Source organism: Ovis aries, chromosome 14 (assembly GCF_016772045.2).
Source record: "Ovis aries strain OAR_USU_Benz2616 breed Rambouillet chromosome 14, ARS-UI_Ramb_v3.0, whole genome shotgun sequence".
Lineage (NCBI taxonomy): Eukaryota > Metazoa > Chordata > Mammalia > Artiodactyla > Bovidae > Ovis > Ovis aries.
This window is the reverse complement of record NC_056067.1, coordinates 37,073,308-37,087,116: the sequence shown is the minus strand read 5'-3', so window position 1 is coordinate 37,087,116 and position 13,809 is coordinate 37,073,308.

Sequence of the window (13,809 nt, the reverse complement as noted above, 5' to 3'; positions counted from 1 at the left end):
TTTGTCATTGAATAAAGCTCAATAACACCCTAGTGGTATAAGTAGTTGAAGAAAACAATCCATATTAATATTAACAGGTAGGATAGTTTTGGCAATGGTCTGTGAATCACCACTGGTCTATGATGAAGCATTCACAAGAAAATTAGAAGAGTGGGTTATTTGATTTTTTTCATAGGAATAAAATTATTCACCTGAAAGGCTCTTTTTGAAGTTTTAGATGATTTCCTTCCTACTTTTTTTTCGGGGGGGGTGGGTGTGTGTGGTGGGGATTAATATTCTTTCTTTTATGAAACTTGTTAGTGATAGTGATAGTAACTGTGTCTGCTTAATACACTTACGCAGCAAAATTAAAGGCTGACAACACCTGTGTCGGCTTCCAACGCTTAAGAACACTTTACTAGTTCTAACAACTCAAAAGTGGGGACTAATTATCTCTTAAATCGAGTAGTTCTATTTATACACATTTTAATCAGAACAAGCTTGCAAACCTATTGTCCTCAGGCAGAGTATGCCCTGTAGATGAATTTTGTTTACCTAAAATTGGGAATTTTTCATAAACATCGCTTTACTGGTCTCACATTTCCACAGGGCACCAAGATGCTGTAGTTGAAGACTGTTTCTTGGGTGGGACTGGAGTCCCACTCTACTGTTTGCCACAGAGAGCTGTCTGGCTCACTTTGGTCACTTCTGGCAACTGCCTGGGCCTTGAAGGCATTTCAATCTACTACTGTTTTAGGAAACAGACTAATGGCCTGTTTTCAGGAAAGAACATTAGGGGAATATGGAAGCCACATTCTGTTCAGTAGGATTGGAGAAAAACTGGCCCCAGTTCCTCCACGTAGCAACTTCTTGGATTGTGGTCCAAGAGCTTGGCATCACTGATCAAAGTTCTAGCAGTGGCCTTTCAGCTGTAGCCAGTAACCATGGCTGGAAAGCAAATCAAATACAAAAAATAACCTTCAGCCTTTCCTTGTAGCCCTCCCTCCACCTCTGCCCCTGCCCCACCATCCCTTGGGGCAATGCCTTATTTAAATATTTTCTTGCCTTGGCTTTCTCCTTCAGAATCACTCATACCATAAAAATAAAGCAAGAAAACACCAAGAATTTTAAACACCTCAGTCTGTAATGGGATTAGAGCATCTGTAAGGTGTAAAAATGATTTCATTGTTTCCTATAAACCAGCTCCTTCCTCACCAGAAAGGGTCTCAGTCAAGATGTAGAAAGCAACTTTTTAAACAGCACGTATTAAATCTGACAAACATCTGGTCAATCAAATTTACAGCAATACATAGGGTCTAATAAAGTTTTATTTCTTCTTGAAGAACAAATTTAAAGATTTTTTTTAAGCTTTTATATATAAAAGAAAACTAGACCTGCATTTTTGGCCCAGGCTGATTTCCAATGCTCTGTGCTTTGCCAAGCCCCCACTACTAGGGTTGTTTCCTCCAGGCAGCAGCAAAGGAGATATGTGCTCAGGCTTGCAGGCCAACAGCTCTCCTGCATCGCCCAGCCTAGCCCAGGAGGGGCTAAGTTTGAAGCTGACTGTGGTCCCCAGTGGGACAGGGACCAAGGTTGCAATAGGGAGGTCCGATGAAGCCAGGCACCCTTTTCCATTTTTGCTACTTTCTTGTTTGTGCCTAGGTGTTGAGGTTGGGGGATCAGAGAACTGGGTGGAGCACAGAGGTAAGAGAAGGGAATGGAGAAGCAGAGAGGAGCTACCTAAGCCCCTCCCTTTATTCTCTTTTTTAATTCTCTCAAACTGGCAGCCCTTAGAAACCAGGTCAGGACCTGATTTGAGCTACTTAGAAGAGGGGATGGGCAGTGGTGGAAAGAACAAAACCCAGCTACCCCTTCAAACCACGAGTGATTCAGGTTATAGAACAGGACATCCGTGCAGACACCATCCCTCTCTGGCCCTGCCACACCCTTGTCCTATGTGCTCATCTAACTCTTTAGTAGCCCTATTAGCTGTAGCATAATGGAGACAGTATTTTGAAAATATTAAACTATTTAGTTTCTCCCCGTAAGTGGGTTTCTCTCACCATCCATTAAATAAATGTGTTCCGTTGTTTCAAAGGAAGAGTGGATAGATAAGAGTGTCTACATCAGTGGACGTTGGCCCCTGATGTAGCTAAGCCTGGGGCACCCAAATCAATTAGCTACAGAGGAGAGTAAATGTAGATGATAAAGAGAAAGCCACTAACAGATTGGATATTAGCACCATCCCCTTGATGATCAAGGAAAAAAATCCCATTGCTACAGACATTTCTGGATTCATAGTAAAAGAGCTAATATATCTTCTAGATCTTCACTGCCTGATATTAGCCACCAGGGGCATGTAGCAATTTAAATTTAAATTAATTAAAATTAGATAAAGTTAGAAATTACAGCTCTTCAGTCACTATTATGGACAGAATTCTGTCCCCTCCCCTAAATCCACACATTTAAGTCCTAACCCTTAAAATCTGAGAATGTAACTACATTTGGAGATGAGATCTTTAAAGAGGCAATTAAGTTAAAATGCAGGCTTTAGGGTGAGTCTCAATTCAATCTAATTGGTATCCTTATAAGAAGAGGAAATTAATATACACAAAGATATACAAGGGATGCGTGTGCACAAAGGAAAGACCATAAGGACACAGAGCAAAAAGGCAACTATTGGAAAGCCAATGAGAGAGGCCTTGGAATGAAATCAACCCTACATTGATCTCAGACTTACAGCAATCAGAACTGAGAGAAAATAAATTTCTGTTGTGTAAACCACTGTGTCTGTAGTATTTGGCTTTGGAAGCCCTAGATAACTAGCACAGTCCCACTAGCCATATCTCCATAGCTGCATGAAACTAGCAAGAAGTTCTACAGGATAGCGCCATTCTAGAGCTACTGGCCGCCGAAATAAAGTGAAAATAAAACTTGTCTTGGCCCGCCACTCCATCTCATTCATGATAACCCTTGTGACTTATTAGCAGTCTTGGTGTCTCTTCTTTTGCTTCTCACATTCAGTTAGAGCTCAGATAACCAAGCAGAGAACCAGGGAATGTGTAGCTCTTTCCCTCTGCCCATGACAGATATATTGTTCAAGAGCCATATGTAACAAGAGCCCTATATCTCTACTTGAGCGTCACAGCGGTATATCTACCATCACACACATATACATACTTTATCTTACATCTAAGAAGAACTAATAATCCCCCACCCTCAATAGATAGACACACACACACACACACAGAGTTCTAACTGTACTTACTTCTCTCAACCACATGGAGCATGTGCGCCAGAAGCTCCTGGTGTCTTCCCTGTACCCCTCAAGCCAACCTCAGAGAGTCAGCAGAAAGTTGTCATACACATATCTTCCTGCTCTCTCTAGCCAAGGGGGTGGGTTCAGGACAGAAAAGAGACCTGAAGTGCTAAGAAACTAATGCTCAGGAGTGACCTTCAATTAACAAGAGACAGTAGTTATGGATAAAGAGTTTTCTTGTCCCTCAAATGTCTCATTATGAAGGATGGTCTACATAGCCTCTAATGACCCTGACAGGACAAAGCTCCAGTTCCCCACAGTACTGACCGACTTGACCACATCCCTCAATGGCTGCGTTTCCCGGCTCCAGTCCTTCCAGCACACCCAGGACCATTTTTCAGATGAACTACTTGCCTTAAATCCTTACCCTGAGGTCTATTTGGGGGATAACCCCAACTAAGACACCAGGAAAGACTTGGCAGCCTTTCCCACAATCTTGACAAACACAAAGGACAGGAACGGAAATTCACACGCATATTATAAATGTTTTTTGACAGCTTTAGACCTGAAGATCTGAGGGAAGTCTTGGTTACCACAGGCACCACTGGGTCCTTCTATGCAAGAAAGAAAAAAAAAACCTAGAATTGCTTCTATAATACAATCTACAGGCTGCTTTGACCAAGGGTTTCTCCTGGCCCCTTTTAGCATAACCAGAGAAATGGAAATAGGGTATCTCTAGAGACTAAACTGGACAGATTAGTATCAATACACAGAAGACTAATTCTTCTGCAGGCTTAACATAGCAGTCTGCCATGGAACAGACTGCTATCTTTCTGACTCTCCACAACAAAATGTTGAAAGCCTTGATGATCATTGAAAGGACCCTTTTCCAGTGATAAATGCGGAGAAAAGGTTCAGCAGGAAAAGGAGAATAAGAGGTAACTTTGCTGGCTCTGTAGCAAACAGTTCCATTCATGATTTTGCTACAGCTCCAATTATATTACAACAAAAATGACTTTACCATTAATTGTGTAATATCCTCCCTCTACCCCATAAACAAAAAGTGTGAGTCTCAGTGGACAGTTTATTTACATCACAAAAATATCCAGTGTATGACACAGGAGAAAGACAACAGTTGCTTTTAAGAAATTTGACTCCTGGAAGTTAAGGAGAGTGGGCAAGTACCCAAAGACATCCAAACGCCATACGGTTTCCTCCTGCTTCTGAAAGCTGGCATCCGGTTCCCAACTGCACTCTTCCCAAGAGGCCCACTCCATGCACAAAGCCTCATTCATGCTAATAAGTCTCTTTATTGGTTCAACAAAACAGAAAGAACTTGAAAGCTTGATCCTAATATTTTCAGCCCCCTTTTTTTGGGGGGGGGTGGAACAGAGAAACCAACCATCAGGTAGCAGGGAACTCAGGGACAAACCTCCACGGCCACCATTTTTGTTTCGTGACAGCAAAATAAGCAAAGGAATTCTGAGAAACCAGATACAAGGCTTTGAGCTCTACACAAGACTCAATGGAGGCCCTGGCCTCTCTCCATAGGTGTCGCTGTGGTCCTGTCCAGGGCTTAGTGGGATGTTGCCTATCTTTGAGAGAAAGGCAGCTAGGGAAGAAGAGTGAATACTTGAAAATTAATGATGTCAGTCTGTCTTCATATATCAAGCTAATTTGAAAGGGCTTTAATTTTCTTAAAGGATAAAAAAAGGTTTCTTTGCTAGATTAAACTTGCAATTGTCATTCATATATTGTTTATAAGGTAGTCATCTCTTTGCTCTGTATTTTTTTGTTTTTGATTTTGTATACTAGTTAGCAGTGAAGACTTGTCTGCGTGTATCAGAAGGAATAAAGAGAAAAACGTCCTTAACTGTCAGTTTTAATAAGAGGAGTCAACATGCCTCTATTCAGGTTAAATATTGTCCTGTCACATTTCAATAGAGTCAACAGATTTTTTTTTAAAGAAAAGTCAAAAGCACTGTGTATGCAAAAAACCCTCCCTGTCATAGAATGTCAAAGCCCTTCTTTATCTGGGGGAGGGGCGTGGAGGTAGGACAGAAAAATCTTTTGTAAAATGTGAAAAATTACCACTCATAATTGGCGCTGACATAAAAAAGCAGTTTTTTTTTTTTTGTTAGAAAAACAAAGAAAATCTCTAATTTAATAATCACCTGCAAAGTGTTATTATGATGGGAACAAAAAACACACAATCAAAGTCATCTTTTTTAAGTAACTATAGTGCTTTTAAGCAATCACTGCGCTTTACAGCAGCTCATACACATAAACCAAGGATGTTCAAGAGTGCGAAAAAAGCTACTCCAAACTCCTCAAGGAAAGTTTCTGAATAACCAGTGACAGGCTACAATAAGGAAATGTAAATGTTCAAAATAAAGCCAAGCAAGATTTGTTTTAACCTGAAACCTGTTCTTGTAAGCAGGAATCATTTAGGCTTAAGTTGCAAGAGAAGAACCATTCTTCACAGGAGGCCTAACAGGGTTAAAGATACACATTTTGGACTGATGCACTAGACAGAACCGGCAAGATTTTGTGAATATGTCTGTGTGTGTTCAGTCGTGTCCGACTCTTTGGGACCCCAAGGACTATAGCCCGACAGGCTCGTCTGTCCATGGAATTTTTCAGGCAAGAATATTGGCGTGGGTTAGGAGTGGATAACAATTAGTAAAATAAGCTAGCAGAATAAAGCCATTTCTCTGTTTCAAATGCCTGCTGATTTGTTAAAAATGTAAACCCCAGCTGGAGTTTTGAGGATTTGATATTTTTTTTTAATTTCCTGCAGAAACTATAATTTTAGAAATTATTCTAACTCTGAACAAATACTTCCATTTAATAATAAGCATCTCTACCAACCAGGTCAGTGTGAAAACCTGTGTGCAGCCTTCTAGACTAAGTAATATTCAGAATAGTCTCAAGTTTGATAATATCAAACCAAATGGGATCCACTCTCCTAAAGATGACTAAGAAGACTAACACAATTTCAACACTTACTTATGGTTTCACTACAACCTAGTGTTCCTTAGAACAGTCTCTTTACCAACCGAGGAAGATTAGAGTTGAGGACATCTCTAGGGTTGGCCAAAATGTTCATTCAAGTTTTTCTATACAATGTAATGGAAAAACCCGAACAAACTTCTTGGTCAACCGAATACATCAAGTTCTCTAAATTAGCAATAAAATAAGCACATAGACAAACAAATTTTGCCTTCAAGTAAGGTGATCACATATTCTGATTTGCCCAGGACAATCCCAGGTTGCTACTGTTACCCATTTGTTTTAGAATTTGTTTTAGATTTTTGTCTTATTAATGAAGTATCATTAGTCCAACTGCATTAAAAAAATCCAAGGTGGTTCTAGTAGAACTGCACTTTGTACCTCCAACTTCTGTCATAATTTTTTTTTTTTTACTTGCAGATGAAATGCACATGCAATAATAGAATTCTCACATTAGCTCATGGCTACATCTGAAAGATGACCACTCTTAGTCCATCTCTCTTTCCCAGACCCTTCCCAGGGACAATTCATTCCTGTCTTTCAAGGACACCTTGCAAGGTAGTCATTGATAAAATAAACACTTAGGAAGAACTAACTCCTCTGGTTTATGGTGGTGGTGAGAGAAGTATCTGTCACTACTGTCTTTGCTGGATTCTTACACGCCATACATAGTCCATGACTGTAAGATGTACAAAGGCAGTGAGGTCAGCAGGGAAAGTAGAAAATCATAGCAGTCCTGTTAGGGATCCTATAAGAATAGCCTGTGTGCTTTTACTATTGAGTTTCCTCCTTCAGTGTACGGTGAGAACATATAACTACATATTTATTTGTTTAAGTATTTGACAATACTTTTCTATTCTTTTGGAGAAGGAAATGGCAATCCACTCCAGTACCATTGCCTGGAAAATCCCATGGACAGAAGAGCCTGGTAGGCTACAGTCTATGGGGTCGCAAAGAGTCGGACACGACTGAGTGACTTCACTTTCACTTTCACTTTCTATTCTTCAATAAACTCTTAAGCCAGCAGTAAGTTAAAAACCACAAAAGATACATATTTAAGGACAACTTAAAGTTTGAATTTCTACTTCTTAAAAAAGCTGATGAGAGCTTATAACTTTCACAATGTATGTGTTAACATTTACCATCCACCATGCAGGGATCATAGTGGTATCACTGATCACAAGTAAAGCAAAAACAAAACTGCTAATAAAGTACTGTATTCTACTTACAACATGAGGGGTTATTCAAAGAACACTATTCCAAATAATGATGATAAAGTCTATAAAGCTATAGAAAGTGCCGTTGCATACCACTCTCCCAACCATGGCTTTTCATTCACATCAAATGACTCATTTTTAATTTCACTCATATAAGATTTTAGTTGAAATAGTTGTTAAATTTACATTTCATATACTCAAAATACAGTAATTGAAGTACAAAGACTTTTTGACTAAACTGATGCAAAATTAACTTTAAAAAAAAAAACTTCACCATGACTATGATTTTTCTTTCTTTGCTGTTCATCATTATTGTCAATGGGGTTTTAGATTTGAAATTTTGAAGAACTACCTTAAAAATCAACCCGTCTTTCCTGGCTAGAAACGCGGAGGCTGAAGAAGAGAAGAAAGAGGCTTCTGCTGTGCCAGAAACAGCAGAAGGATTTCACAGAGCACCTGAGACCAAGCATCTGAGCAGAAGTTTGCCCCAAAGATGCTTCAAAAGGCAAGGAGGAAGCTTATCCTTGAAAAAGCGAAGCGTTATCGCAAGAAATACAGGCAGATATACAGAACTGAGATTTGAATTCAGGCTAGGATGTCAAGAAAAGTCAGCAACTTCTATGTGTCTAAGGAACCCAAATTGGCTTTTGTCATCCGGATCAGAGCTATCAGTGGTCTGAGCCCAAAGGTCTGAAAAGGTTGCGGCTTCTCTGCCTCTGTCAGATTTTCAGTGGCACCTTTTTGAAGTTCAACAAGGCTTCAATTAACATGCTGAGAACTGTGGAGCCACACATTGCATGAGGGTACCCAAACCTGGAGTCAGTAAATGAACTGGTCTACAAGCATGGTTTATGACAAAATCAACAAGAAGCGAACTGCCTGACAGATAACATGTTGACTGTTCAATCTCAGAAAATATGGCATCCTCTGCACAAAGGATCTGAGTCATGAGATCTAAACTGCTGGAAAACGTTTCAAAGGAGCAAACAACTTCCTGTGGCTTTTCACATTACCTTCTCCACAAGGTGGAATAAAGAGAAAGATCACTCATTTTGTAGAAGATGGAGATGTTGGCAACAGGGAAGATCAGATCAACAGCCTTATTAGAAGGAAGAACTGAAGTATCTACCATGATTATTTTTATAACCTGGTCAGTTCATAAACAGTGACAGCTTTCAAACTGAAAAAAACAAAACAAAACCTATTTGCTTTACAACGGTATTAATTTTGTAAATAAATGAGTTCTCTAGATTTTGATTACATTTTGTTCAAAATCACTTAGAAAATTTTAATCCAAATAGAGAACAAATGAATACTTTAAAAAACCAACTATAGTATGAAGAATTCAGTGAATGACAATTACTGGAAATAAAAGTTGCATGTAAAGCAAGAAGGAAGTTTAAACATATTAAATGATGAGAGCACAAATAATGTGCAAGACTTTACTTTGAGATTCTATAAATATGTTTTAAAATATCTCAAACAATTTTGATGAAGATCTTTAAAAATCATGTAAGTTATGTTTTTATTGGTATAAAATTAATTTTGAGGCATCTTAATTTGGCAAAACACTAAAAGAATTACAAGGAGACAGATAATTTCATGAGTTTAACCTTACAAAATTTTTATCACAAAAAGTTTGCCTGAATTAAAGCAATAATACCTGTGTAAATATTTTGGCTGAAATAGATACATACTACAATACAAGATTATCAGATACTTTAGCATTTGTAGAGAGTAATTTTTCATGTAAAAGTACCATGATTTACAAAAATCAGTAAATTAAATGTATCAACAGTTTCTAACAAAAGAAAAATGCAACTTGGAAAGTTGCAAAGTGCTGTCACTAAACAGCGACACCTTGCAATTTGCCAAGAAATAAGTCTCCTGGTAAGGTGCCTTTCTACAAAGTGTGAGTTCCCCTTTACATACCTGAGCGCTCAGAGATGATCCCTTTTGAGTCATGTCATCAAGTGACCGTGCTATGTCACCTAACTAAGAAAGAACTATGGTTGCTTTCCAGCATACCTTCCCTGCACAGTTTCAAATTAGCACTGCCCACAAGTGACATTTTGTGCAATATTTGGAAGGCAGAAGTGAAGTACAGCCTTTTTTTTTTTTTTTAATGTTCTGAAGTTTTGGGCATGTGACTGGCTACAGGCACAGTGACAGCCCATATACCCTATCAGGGATCCCCTGGCTCACCCAGGTGCTGTGTAGCAGCACTTGGACCCCCAGTTTCTCCAGCTCCTGCTGGATCTGCTCCTCCAGCTTTTTTGGCCAGGTTCATGCATGGTTCCTTCGTGAAGGGCACCGTCTTCTCTTTCCAGTCATCCAGTCTCTCTGAGATTGGAAATGGAATCCCTATATACATCTGACCCGTTTCTGCTCATGTATTCAGCTGTTCTCATGAGTTTCTGGTTCATTCTCTCTCGTCTATTTCAAGCTTTTTTCCCCAACTGCTGATCTGACTGACAACCTCAATTCTAATACTGGATGCTGAGGTAAGAGCCTACAAGGTCCAGTCTATCAGCTCCCACAATTATGTGAGGCCTAAACCCTATAATAAATCCTTTGTTCTAATCACTCAAGATGGTTTGTATCTCTGTTTGAACCTTGACATATCATCCCAATTCTTCAAAACCAGGTGGTTCCTTAGATCTTATAAGCCACCTGCCAGATACAAACATTGAATTTCATAGCCACTTCAATGTTTATGAAATTGCTTTCAAATGATATCTGGTAAATTGAAGTAAAAATGACTGAAGGAAACAGAAAGGAAAACCAGAAAATGCACTGCTTTTTCCTTCAGAAAGAGGAAACTTCATTCCTCCATGGAGAATAAAGCCCAAAGAGAGAGGTCATTGGCTCCCTTGCAGGCATCTGATCAGATGCCAGTTCATTCCTCCATATGAGAACCTTTCACTGCATTTCACCTTTCTACATTTTATCAGGCACTCCATTCATTTAATGGTATATTTTGACAAAATTGGAAGACATGGTCATCAATAGTAGGCACTGGACCCAAACAGTGGTTTTACTGCAGATCTTAAAGAATAATATAAATTGGGACTTGTAAGAGATCTGATATTTGTGGCAATGTAGCCTGGTAGGCTGCGGTCCATGGGGTCGTACTGCTGAAGTGACTTAGCAGTAGCAGCAGCAATGTATACGCTTTATTCATTGTCAGTTCTGCCTTATCCCCCATCATGGGGAAAAAGGGAAAGGGTGAGCAAGCACAGTAAGATAGTGATGCAGCCAGCTATTTCTGTGGTGACCATGAGTCCAGTTTGGATAATGGATAAATGTGTCTGACAAATATAACACAAGAAAAACAATTTAACCTGGTCCCCAAGTTCTTTCTTTAGTTTTAGTTTTAGTCCCTTAAAGGGGTCAAGACAAACACCCCAATTCTTAGCTGCCTTGAAGTTAAGAAAATGTCTGGGCATTTTACCAGCATGAGGAGTAACATCAATGCCATTTATAAAGGGATTAATAATTAAAAATCTTTCCCCAGAAAATGAATACCATACAAAAGCTATTCAAAGCATCAAAGGGTCCACACAGGCTCCATATACTTGGACCATTTGAGTTATTTCAATTTATTTTAGGAAAAGAGAAAAAAAAATCCTACAAAGCTGACATTATATAGTAAAGTTTCAGGGATATGGGAGCTATTTAATCATTTTGTGTGTTACCCTGGCTTTTCTGCAGTCTCTTTTTCCTGTGGTTTTGTTCTTGTGCTGCTCATTAGCACCTCCCCCAGAGAGTGGGCAGGAGCAGGGAAAAAGAGATAAAACTCAAATCAGACAATTTTATCAGTCAGCCTGTCAACAAGTTGAATATATTGAGAACCCAGGGGGTGCAGAGGCACTTTTTAGTAGCTCTGATAAAAGGTTTGGTGGGGGAGGAGGTCAGAACTAATGGCAACATTGAGATTTTTTTGGATTATCAAGGGATGGTATTGATTTGGGCCCTCCACATCTCCATTAGTGCAGATAATCAAAAGTGGGGCAAAAATAATTAAGCATCAATAGAACTCTCTTAAAGAAGACTCTTAAAAATTTATCACTTTTATCCCCATGACTTGGGGAACTTGTTGGGCAGTTCAAATAGAAAACAAACAAATTAATTTCCTTTGCTTTGTCTAAATTCTTAAAAATCACACTGTAAGGAAAAATAAAATTCATCACAGCAGGTTCTCTAGCTCCCCAACAGCCTTCTCCTTTCAGCCTGTTTCCAGAGGGGCAGGACCCGTGGAGAGGATATACATTCGAGTGAAGCAAGAAGCAAGATCACTGCCACCAAAATGAGCTGAAGCCTGACAATGAAGGATTGAGTTTGCCACAGATCCAGTAAAATTAACAATGTGTGCTCTGCACACTGGCCAGGATTTCCAACAAACTGTGCTGTCTACACAGAGACAAAAACTCTACATCATGTCACAAGGCCACTCAACACATGAAGTTGGCTACTTCTAAGCCTGAATGAGAAAGAAATAACTGTATCTTCTCTTTGTTATTATGGGAATTTTAAAATTATTTTAAGCTCAAGTTGCAAGGCAGGAAGAAAGATGATGTTCTGTGGTAAACAGTACCAGCCATAATGCAGAACTCTTTGGATGTTTGCTCAAACATGCCATGGTTTGTTCTGATGCTCTGGAAAGTTCACTAGGCTCTCTAAGATAGTATGGACCAGTTTGCACCTGTTTGCATTCAAAGTCATTCACCCCTCTTCCTTGCATCTGTGTTTCCCAGCCTCCCAGGACAGCTGGCTTTCTGCTAGGACTCAGATGAGACACCTGGAGTAACGGGCAAATTTGGCCTTGGAGTATAGAATGAAGCAGGGCAAAGGCTAACAGAATTTTGCCAAGAGAACGCAGTGGTCATAGCAAACACCCTTTTCCAACAACACAAGGGAAGACTCTACACATGGACATCACCCAATGGTCAACACTGAAAACGCTGATCATATTCTTTGCAGCCAAAGGTGGAGAAGCTCTATACAGTCAGCAAAAACAAGACTGGGAGCTGACTATGGCTCAGATCGTGAACTCCTTATTGCCAAATTCAGACTTAAATTGAAGAAAGTAGGGAAAACCACTAGACCATTCAGATATGACCTAAATTAAATCCCTTACGATTATACAGTGGAAGTGACAAATAGTTTCAAGGGATTCGATCTGATAGACAAGAGTGCTTGAAACACTATGGACAGAGGTTCGTGACACATTGTACAGCAGGCACGGATCAAGACCATCCCCAAGAAAAAGAAATGCAAAAAGGCAAAGTGGTTGTCTGAGGAGGCCTTACAAATAGCTATGAAAAGAAGTGAAGTGAAAGGCAAAGGAGAAAAGGAAAGATATAGCCATTTGAATGCAGAGTTCCAAAGAATAGCAAGGAGAGATAAGAAAGCCTTCCTCGGGGTTCATGCAAAGAAATAGAGGAAAACATTAGAACGGGAAGGACTAGAGATCTCTTCAAGAAAATTAGAGCTACTAAAGGAACATTTCATGCAAACATAGGCTCGATAAAGGACAGAAATGGTCTGGACCTAACAGAAACAGAAGACATTAAGAACAGGTGGCAAGAATACACAGAAGAACTATTAAAAAAAAAAAAAAAAAAGATTTTCATGACCCGGATAACCATGGTGGTGTGATCACTCACCTAGAGCTAGACATCCTGGAATGTGAAGTCAAGTGGGCCTTAGGAAGCATCACTACAAACGAAACTAGTGGAGGTGATGGAATTCCAGTTGAGTTGTTTCAAATGCTGTGAAAGTGTTGCACTCAATATGCTAGCAAATTTGGAAAACTCAGCAGTGGCCACAGGACTGGAAAAGGTCAGTTTTCATTCCAATCCCAAAGAAAGGCAATGTCAAGAAACATTCAAACTATGACACAATTGCACTCATCTCACACACTAGCAAAGTAATACTGAAAATTCTCCAAGCCAGGCTTCAGTAGTACGTGAACCATGAAATTCCAGATGTTCAATCTGGATTTTAAAAAGGCAGAGGAACCAGAGATCAAATTGCCAACATCTGTCGGATCATCAAAAAAGCAGGAGTTCCAGAAAAACATCTATTTCTGCTTTACTGACAATGCCAAAGCCTTTGTGTGGATCACAACAAACTGTGGAAAATTCTGAAAGAGATGGGAATACCAGACCAACTGACCTGCTTCCTGAGAAATCTGTAGGCAGGTCAGGAAGCAACAGTTAGAACTGGACACGGAACAACACACTGGTTCCAAATAAGGGAAGGAGTACATCAAGGCTGTATATTGTATTGTCACCATGCTTATTTAACTTACATACAGAGTACATTATGCAAAATGCC